At 40.6% G+C, this 10,894-nt stretch overlaps 1 protein-coding gene across 2 annotated transcripts in view; it reads right to left on the bottom strand.

Annotated features, from left to right (window-relative positions):
* The window catches only part of CHCHD6 (coiled-coil-helix-coiled-coil-helix domain containing 6), a 121,829-nt gene that overhangs the window by 106,519 nt on the left and 4,416 nt on the right, over positions 1-10,894 (bottom strand). The gene's annotated exons all lie outside the window — the stretch shown is intronic.

Raw genomic sequence — 10,894 nt, 5'->3', positions numbered from 1 at the left:
GGGTGCTGCTTTGTTTTGCGGTGGTTTGTTGTTTCTGGGGGGGTTCTTTGTTTCAAACATACACTTATTCCCAATCCCCCTTTTTCCACATTTAGCTGTTAAACTAGGAGAGCATATCATAGGAAAATACAAAAATGACTGATTGCTCAGGTCCTCAGCTGGGAAGAGAACAGCTTTTATAAGGAACCATTTGTGTACTGGAAGTTTGGAAGCTCCAGAGGGGAGTCACAGTTTCAGTTCGACAGTGCCAATACAGCTATAGCAAGATGAATACTGAGGAACAAATCCATTCTACTCAGAGGCTGGAGAGAAGGGAAAAGGAGAGAGAAGAGATACGAGCCTATGTGTTTAGAAAAAAAAGGGGCTTGAAGTTACCTGCTAGACAGTGAACCACTTTTTCCATGGCAAAAGCATTAGGCTGAAGATCCAGTGAACGTACATGGCAAGCTCTCAGTCCTAATTGGAAGAGCACTGGTTATTTAACAAATGTATCCTTAGTCTAATGTACTATTCAAGTAGGTATTAAACTATGGAGCTTTTTTCTTTGGACAGTAATTATACATAGCCCTGCTCTATCTGTCTGTTTGATCAATTTTTACTCTCGGCTCCTACTGCATCATCCTTCAAGTTCGCCCATTATCACAAAGTCTTTGAGGCTAAAAAGGCTTTAAACCCCCAATGTAACACGCAGACAGGAAAAAGAAAGCCAGCTAACTCTCTTAATTCCTTCCCTCTCTCATAAGCTTGCAGGTGTTCTATTTTCATTGTCTAAAAATCAAAGAGAGTCATCAGCTCATTTCCTCTCCCTCAGTACAGTCCCTTTTAAGAAACTACTTTCCATCAAGTTTTACTCAGTACTCATAAATAATATAGATAATTGCAGATGGTCATAACAAACAAGCAGAGAAAGTATACATATATAGTACAAAGGAAACAATAAAAATTCGGATGTGCTCCAAAAGCAGAAGGAATTCCTGGCAAATAGCAGCAGTTGCACCCAGGTCATTTTTTTAGTTGATGTAAGGCAACCATAGAGCCAAAAATAATACAGGGACAGACTTTAGACAAAGCTAAACAAGGGCACTGGCAGCTCACTTTCCTCTGAAGCACGTATTTCCTACCTCCTCCCCACGTGCAACACATATAACTATTTCTTCCCTAAAAATTTGCATTCGGAAGAAGGAATATTGCTCATGGAAAGATAGGCTTAAAACTGCTGAAACTCCAAAATACAGAAGCAGCACGCAATTAGGAAGATATTATGCTGACTGTAATAAGAAACTAAGAGTCCACCCAGCTGCCCAAGAGTTAACATTATGCGTTTCTCATCAAAACCTCTTCCAAGAGGTTAAGCACACAATAGACTATCTAAAGCACAGCTAGAAAGGCTGCTTGAAATTCCACACATGTGCCTCAGCAATGTATTTCTATTAATGTCCAGTGTGTGTCAGCGTGAAGATAAGGTACCAACATCATGTCCAACCAGCCAGCTAGAGAATGGGATGCCGTGTAAAACATTGTCTGATGCTTAGAATCCTGGAGAACAGTAGTGTTTGCAATCTCACCCACTGCATACGCGCCTGATAATGCCACCAACGAGGAGAGGCAGCAGGAGCAAACCGTCCTGCAGTTTTGGGAAAGTAAAAAGACAGGGAGAGAAAGAGGGAGGGAGAGGGAAGCAAACAAGAATGAAAATAAACATCAGCAAATAGAAGCAGGTTTGAGTATGCCCAACTGTAGCAGAGGGTATAAACAAATTGGAAGAAGCCTCAGTGAAATTTACTCTTCATATCAGCTTGCTTTAACTTTTCTTTAAGGTGAGAAAAAGAAATAACATCAGTGCTTATTTTGATTTCTCCCATCATACCACGTAGACTCAGCTTCATCTTCTAGTACAAGCCAACAAAGCTATTTGTATTGGGAGCCTTGTGGAAGACATTGTATTTGAGGAAATGTGATCTTGAACAGGACCCGTCTGCTCTGTTGGATCTATGTTACCATGAGCAGCTGCTGTATGGGAACCCGCTGGAATACCCCATGCCAGCCTGTGCTGTGCACGGATGGGTGTTATCACACAGATAACATTCCAGCCCATCAGGAGACTTCTATTAGCTGAACAGCTTGCTAATATAATCTGTAACTTACCTATCTTTGAGAAAGGTAAACTGTATGTGGATGAAAGGGTGGAACGTAGTGATCCTTACCGGGAGACCACTGTGCATCGAGGAGGTGGTGATCCACAGAACAGTTAACCTGAGCAGGCGCAGGCCTGTGCTGCGCATACAGCTACAGCGTGGCCTTCAGGCCTGCCTTGTGCTGCACAGATTCCTCAGCATTATGACAGAGGAGCCTGCAGGCAGCTGCCCCTCAGTACTGGCCCCTGCAGGACCTTGCCTTTATCTAGAAGAGCAGCAAGATGTTATTATGTGAATATCCTTTATGAGCAGAGTTGTTTTCTTGTAAGAATATAATTGCTCAAATGACAGAAAAGGAGGAATCTCTCCATCTGCACAGCATGCCATGGGAAAATCCATCCAGGGTCTGTCCAATGCTGCATGAAAGCAGGGCTCCCAGCATCTGAAAGGACGTAAGATTTACTTGCTATCTGTAGTCCTCTTTCTATTCTATCTTATTAAAAATGGCTATTTTATTAAGCCACTTGTCAGCCTTTCTTATTGAGACCCAGAAAGAACCCTGCACTGTTTCTCTCTCACACCACCCCCCTGTGAAGAACAGTCTGCCCAGCTCAGGTATCTTCTTTACCACCCCTCTGTTGCCAACGAGAATCACATCAAGACATACACGTTAATGTTCCAAGAAAAGGTGGCAGAAGCACCAAAGCTAGTTTTCATGGCATTTAGGGAATATGACAGAAATTATATCCAGTGGCAGGTCACCTACCTCACATGCCCATCATCTGAGAGTGCAAGAGCAATCAAAGTGTTCCATTCAGTGCAAACTTATTTCCTAGCTGTTATATTAGCCCTTTAAATTCATAATCTTGCTCTCTTTTTAAGTAACACTTTCCAGTCAGAAACATCAAGAAAATTGTCAGTGATCAAGGATCATTGATTCAAGATTCAAACACTGTCATTTTTTAGATAGAATACAATGAATACTGGAAAGCTATCACCAAATACTAAGTTGGATATATGTAATATCCCAAACACTCAAAACACAGACAAGCAAAATCATAATCCAAAAATAAAGTTTAACCAAGCTAGTGGGACCTACATTCTTATAACACTCTCAGCCTTTATACCTACGACAATCTCATACCACAAATCATTCTACATTTGACTAATGCTGGCTCATTGGAAAGGAAAGCCTACTGAAACACCCTGATGCATTACCAAATCTCTGTTGCTTATGCCCCCAAAGTTAGCCACAAAGCTAGAACACAATTCTTCTATTCCACAGTAGTCTGGCAGTAAAAAAAAAAAAAAAGCAGTACTAGCTTTGCTGGACCATTCATGGAAAAATATCAACATATTATTCTCTTATTTCTTTATGAATCGAATATTTTATAGTTATAGACAGGGCAAAAGCAAAGCTAATCTTATCTTTTGCTTCTTAAATGATGGAATGGCTTTACAGTAACCCTAAGTCAGAACAAATGAATCGAAGAAGTTTTGTGGAGTATATGAACTTGGTAGACAAAAAAAAGTGTGAAACATGGGCACAGGAGAATTGAAGGCAAGACAGGGGTAGCAGGCAGCACCACAGACGGCTTCAATTTGTTGCAGCTGTAGGATTTAAAAAGAGGCCAACCTTGTGATAAGGTCCCTTAGCCCAAGAGACTACAAAAATGAGAAGCTCAAACGACCATCAGCTGCTGAAATCTGCAAAAACTCTCCAAACACAAATTAACCTTCAGTCAGGAGATAAAAGGCTAGCTGCAGAAATTGGAAGTTGTTAAAAAAAATGCTATAAATGTCTGATAAATCATAGCAGCAGTAGCAGGGAAAATAAGGAGTACGTATGCAGCATCTTACCCTTAGCCAGATAACAGCTTTGCCTTCTCTCAAGAGAAGATGGAGAAAGAGGAGGTTTTCTTTCGGTTTGGCTTTGGTTTTACTTTCTGGATTCATTGTAGTACACATACTCCAAAATTGCTTTAGTTAAATTTAGACCTCACTGATGCTCCAGAGATGGGAAGTTATTAGCTTGCTGAAGGTGGAAGACATGTAGATCCTCACCATGTCAAGCTTAAATTTAACGCAAACCTTTCCAAAGTCCACCATTTAATACTGCAAGATTATTTTCTATAGGGATCCCTTAAATGTTTAATGGTTTCGTAAAAAGTAGTAACTCCTTCATTGCAGAAATGCACCCACTTCTATAGCAGAAGGTAGCAGCCAAAGAGGAACCCAAACTGTGGGGAAAAAGGCGGGATGTTTTGGCCAGAGACAAATAATTGACAATAACAGACCACTAACTTTAAAGCCGCCACACATTAATACATTTTCTTCAAAGGAAAGTCTAGAAAAGTATCTCTTGGTTCAGACAGCAAGAATGAGAAGGATAGAAGGAACAAGGTCTGAAGCTACTCAGCTTAGCTATTTAAATCCCCCTATCAATAGCTTGCAACATTTTGTAATAAATCATTAAGGCTTAAAGCAAAAAACTCATGTTTCCATTTGTATCAACACATTTAAAAGGCAGTTTTATTCAATTAGTGAAAGCAATCAAAAACAACTGCATTGCAACTTCTAGCGAAAGATAATGCCACTCCTACTAACCTAGTCAGAGTTCCCTAGCTGGTTTTGCATGTACTAAGGCTAGGTATGTGAGTGTTTGACACACGGTATGTGAACACTCTGCAAATAGCCAAACTGCAGGGAACAACACTCATCAGGAGGCTGATACCCACAACTGGCAGTAGCCACACTATATGCAGGAATTAATGTTCTAGTAACTAAATGCACCAGTCATTTTCTAAAGAAAACATAAAAATTAATCTGAAAAAAAAAAGGTGTCATTCCTTTAGTAAACACATGTAGATACTTGTTGCTAATCACTAACATCCATGAGAATCAAACCTGGAGAAAAATTACTGAATGGGCTTTTTCCTCATTTTGCACTACTATTTAAAACAAGCCTCCATACTTTCTGATTTAAATCAATGTTTTCTGTTTCACCCACAAAAAAACTTCAATAAAGAAACATTCACAGAGATTAAAGAACCACCGAACACTAAAACCCAAGATTTGCATTAGCAATGTCTCTTCCCAGAACCAACTTATTTCCTACACATAGGCTTGCAACTTTAGAAAGAGAAGGGATTTAGCTCAGTGTGCTACATTTTAGCTGTAGAGCAAACAGGACCGACAAAACTGGCCCTGATGTGACCAGTATCCAAACCATAATGCAAAGCTCACAGAGACAATACCTTTCATTACATCAACTCAAATAAATAGGGAGGAAAAAATGACAAGTTTTGACGATAGAGGCCTGACCTCAAAAACAGCAGTCTCACTTCACTGATGGCCCCACACTGTCATGGTTTCAACAAACACCATGCTACTACTGGACCTCAGCCAGTCACTCCAGCTTGTCACAATGATATGAGATTACGCACAACAAAAACCCAGTCTAATCTAGAGATGCTTACCTATGGTTAATCAGCCAGGATGAAGCTCATCCCCAGCTTATCACAAAGTAAATGAAAGCCTTAACAAAACTAAATCATGTTCAGCACCATTCCTAAAACCATCTTCAGTACCAACTCAGCTGCATCTACAGCTGATATTGCCCTCTGTTGTTGAGCAGTTCACAGCAAAAAACGTAAGCAAGATTGGCTTGAAGCTTCATCAATGACTAGAAATCTAAAGAAAACTTTCCATGAATGGGCCAACTGGATCACTCCTCCACCCCTACAGGGCCAAAAAGAAAACACTGCTCCACCTGATCACTCCCCTACCACCACCAAAATTCTCCTCCATTGTACCAACCTATGAATGGGCTGTTTATGCTGCTTTCAGCAATTTTAAGCAATTTTACCTCCACATTCTTTGAAATGGAGATGAAAACATACCAGTTAAAATGTCAGCAGATCAATATACACTAAACCAAGGGTGGAAGTGTCCAAAGTATGCCACAGGCAAAGCCCAAGAGTTCAGAATCCCACATTCACAAGATGACACCAATATCAAAACCCACCAAAGGCATTCCCAGTGTTATGGTTTAACCTCAGTCGGCAACTGAGCACCACACAGCCGCTCGCTCACTCCCACACAGCCGCTCGCTCCCTCCCCGCCCACCCCCCCCCAATGGGATGGGGGAGAGAACCAGAAGCGTAAAAGTGAGAAAACTCATGGGTTGAGATGACAGTTTAATAATGAAAACTGACTAAAAACAGTTTAATAATGGAAATAATAATAATAACAACAACAACACACAAAGCAAGAGAAGCACGATGCAATTGCTCACCACCCGCCGACCGATGCCCAGCCAGTCCCCAAGCAGCGGCCCCCCCGGCCAGCTTTCCCCAGTTTATGTACTGAGCATGACGGCACATGGTATGGAATGTCCCTTTGGCCAGTTTGGGTCAGCTGTCCTGGCTGTGCCCCCTCCCAGCTTCTTGTGCACCTCCAGCCTTCTCAGTCGGTAGAGCATGGGAAGCTGAAAAGTCCTTGACCAGCATAAGCACGACTTAGCAACAACTAAAACATCGGTGTGTTATCAACATTATTCTCATACTAAATCCAAAACACAGCACTGTACCAGCTACTAGGAAGAAAATTAACTCCATCCCAACTGAAACCAGGATACCCAGTCATGCATTCTTCCTTCAGCCCTTCTCCTGAATCAGCAAGAGGAGATGGAGGCTCTGGAGAGCAAAGAGATTATTTCTGGGCAAGAGATTCATCTTAAAAGAATCCGACAGCCTATGACCAAAAATTATAATCAGCTACTGCCGCAACCAGAGATGGGACAAACCTTAAATCCTCGTATTTCTTCCCACACTAATATTCTGGGCCACACTATCACAACGGTGCAATGCTGGAGCCACCAGAAAGCAAAGGTTGCCATCTAGCAAGCCAGTAAGCAAGGTGCGACTAGGAACACTGGGAACGGTAAGCTGTCCATCATCGACAGCTGGACAAACACTTTCCCAGCAATTTAGGAATTCTATGTCCAGTCTGCACGCAGCAACCAATGCCCGTCAGTCTTGTCTGAAAAAGATAATTATGGTGCAAAGTTTGTCCTACCATTACCCCATTTCTGAATTCATTCTTTCAAAGTGGGAAGGAAGACGATGACTTTTGGTCAATAACTCTGACAAAGCCATTATCCTAGGGGTATTAAATGGGGAGATAAGAACTTTAGGGCTTTGCACAAATCATATTAGTTCAATTCTCAAATCTGGGTAATGCTTCTTTTCAAAGTATTAATTTCATTTATTCTATTTGCTCTCCCTCTGTCCTGATAACACAGGCGCACATGGCCCCTAAATGAGATCCCCCTATTTTATAAGTTATAATCCTCCCTTTCTAGAGTGGTAATGAGATGTCTTTGCTTAATCACGTTTATCCCTCCTCCCCGCCCCCCCAGCTTCTGCTTTTCTCCAGCTCCATTCCACATTGATTTGTTTCAAAGGTTTCAGTGAAAACCATCAGGCGGGGAGTCACTGGCTCCAAGAGGCTCATGATGCATGTGCTGCACATGCTGCACAGCCTTAGGAGATTACAAAAGCAGAAAGGAGAAAAAAGAGCAGCTTTGCTTGCAAAGTTTCTTTTGTTGGTAAGAAGGAGAGAAAAAAAGAAAGCCAAAAGAACTGAGAAGTTGAGAGAAGAGGTTTTGATTCTTTGGAAATTAAAAAGGGAAGATTCCTGGTATAGGGGAAAGGTGAGACTATTCACAACACAGTGAAGCAATTAAATAACTTGACTATGACAACTTCAGAAGCTTTTTATGCTAGAAATAAGAAAGGATTTAAAGATAGCTGTATTAATTCTTGGATATTTCACATGAGACTTAAGGCATGCTACAAGCATTAGTTAAACACCCTAGGCCCTGCTGTGAAGTACTGTACACATAATCCTTGTTGTATTGTAAGTACCCACGCCATTAAATTACTCAGAGAGTCCAGTCAGCACCACGATCCTGCAGCGCTGTACAAACAAACAAAACATTTTATCTCAAATACAAATTGGTGAGAGTTCTTCTGCAGCAGCTTAGTAGACTATTTCTATCTGAGCCACTCCCACATGGTTAACCAAAAGACATTTTCACTCAAAGAGGGAAGTGAGTGCTGCAGTGTTTCTACTTACAGAGCTGTTTTGCTTCTTAAACTAAAACCTTAAGGAGTTTTACTCAAAACCTAAGGTATCTACAAGCTAAGTACCTTGTTCAAAGTCATTAAAAAAACCAAAGATCAAGACAAAAATGTAGAACAGGACCCAGGTACCTAACTCTAAATCCCTCTTGTAACCAGTGTACCACTTCAAGGAAAAAAAAAACAAACCCAAAACAACAATAAGTTTTAATCTGCGCCCTACCCCATAAATGATGAAGTAACTGGCCCCAGAAGCTGACAGCAAGTTCCTTATCAAAAGTTAGTTGTAGTCCACGCTCTCTTCAGGAATGTGCATTATATAATAAGACTGAAGAAGTGCTTCATAGCAATACTGCCAATACTAAAAGTCAGTGAATGAAAATTATAAAGAACAGATTAAATGACAAGCGACGTTCAACACAATAAAAATGAAATCATTTCAAAATACAGCTATCATATTTAGATTTATGGTCTACAAGTGGTAAGGTTAAAGGAGATATTGCAGTACTACTGGAGATAACTGTACAAGAGAAAGAAAGCTATTAACCCCCAAACTATTAATATGTTAAGGGCACAGGGCAGCTCAAGATCTTACTGCAAATATTAAAAAAAATAAATAACCTTCCTAATTATACATGACATGATTTGCAATTTTTACTAAATTAAGTACTGCTAGAAGCAAATTATTCTTTTGTTATTTCTTTCATGGGAGTTGCCCCATTTTTCTCTGGCTTCACTAGTAGATCGCGACAACAAATTTGTAAGGGAACAACTTTCAGGGTTTTTAAGCAGATCATTTCCAGTGCCATCTGCATCTGGACTACCACTATGTATCTAGAGTTCCACTACTATCTTCTACCTGAAAGAGAAGACTGACACAGGAGAGGTAAAAGAGCAGCTCACACCCATTATTTGCCTCATATGCTAGGGCTAAAAAGCAGAAGAGTGAGAAAGAAATATTCAAGTCCTATTCCAAATAAAGGAAGAAAACAATACTGGAACACAAAGGACAGATATGATTTGAGTAGGATTGAGACAATACAATAAGGTAACCATGCCCAAAAGGAAACCGTAGCTGAGATAAAGCAAGTCTGATAAGGCTCCCAATAATTTAAAAGGCTGGCAAAACAGTTCCTGCTTAGGAAGACACCTAGAAACCAATAGACAATAGCTTTGACCTCATCTTTGCAAGGACAGGCTAAACTATTCCATCTTTAAGGATCTTAAATTTATGACTGATCAAGAGATAGTTAAAGAGCAATGAAATTTAACAGTTTCTCTTTCTTGCACCACATTCTGGGCTAACACTCCATGGTCACTATTTATCTTTTATGGCTTACACAAGGAGAGCCTGATCAGATTTTTGTAGAGCATCAAGTATGTGACACTGCAGGATTAAAAGCTAATTCAGATAATAGAACAGCTTTTGTATGTTAGAGGTCAGGTCCCAACTCATTTTAGAGGTGCCCTCTTCACGCATATTGCCTGACTCTGCTAGTCACTCTTCACAAATATTGCCTGGCTCTGCTAGTCACATTTCTCCAGGATTACTCCGCACCTCACTGCAGGAGGGCAGGGCTCTACTTCTGAGCCAGACCACTAGCTGATCACTGTCAGAGATGGGCTATAGCTAGAAGGACCTTCTGTCTGAACCACTATGGCCATTCTTATATAAATTTTACTTATTCAGCCCCCTAAAATACCTTCATATTATAACCTCAAAATGCTTCACAGCCAAGTCACGTGCCTGGGTAAGCCATGCCTATTAGCATTCAACATATGGAAAAAACATGCTCATAGAAGTGTTTTTCAGCTAAAATCAAGTGCAACAGATTGGTAGGATGGAAGAAACACAATAAAGACCATCATTACTCAAGTCTGTCCTCTCCCTAAACCATCCTTTCAGTATGTACCGGGCAAGGAGAATTACTCTTAGTCTAGTTCTCTCAATAAACAGTTTAAACACCACAGTCTAAATGAACAAGCAATTCGAGCTCACTGTAGCAAGCATAGTCCCACCTCACTGTCACACCCTGACACCTTATACCTCTGCAGGTCAGGAAAAAGTGGCAGTTCCAGTAAGACTCTGCATTGTTTACAGGCAGTACATGATTGCCATAGTAATGCTAGTATTTAGAAGAAAACAATGTAAAATAGTATCATGTGAGTATTAAGCACCAATGACAACCCCAATCTACTGTAGCGATATAAGCCTTTTGTTCTGCTCAGTCTCATCTCACTGTACTTCTGCCTCCATCACTGCCCTTCTCAGCACTGGTATGACAATAACCCAATGGGTTATCTCAGCAACACCAAGGTGCCTGACTGATAGTAAAGGCTGCAGCAAAAAGTCCCCAAAAATAAGTACGCCTACTGGGCAAGAACAGATTGGTTTGGGAGTCAGTGGTGTGTACAAAAGGGGTTTATGCTTCCTGGTCCCTAAAAATCCATCTTAAGCCTTCTTCAAAATGTTACAATACCTGACAGTTTTGTAACAGTTCTTCTGTTACCAACATCATAAAAGACTTAAACAAGAACAGAACTCATTATTACTTTTTATTAATTTGGGTATTTGCACAACTATACTCTAGAAAAACCGAGCAAAGTTTCAGG

The sequence above is a fragment of the Pygoscelis adeliae genome, unplaced genomic scaffold, assembly GCF_000699105.1.
Source record: "Pygoscelis adeliae isolate BGI_AS28 unplaced genomic scaffold, ASM69910v1 Scaffold453, whole genome shotgun sequence".
Classification (NCBI taxonomy): domain Eukaryota; kingdom Metazoa; phylum Chordata; class Aves; order Sphenisciformes; family Spheniscidae; genus Pygoscelis; species Pygoscelis adeliae.
Note: the sequence above shows the minus strand (reverse complement) of the source record. Positions and strands in the feature narration are given on the sequence as shown.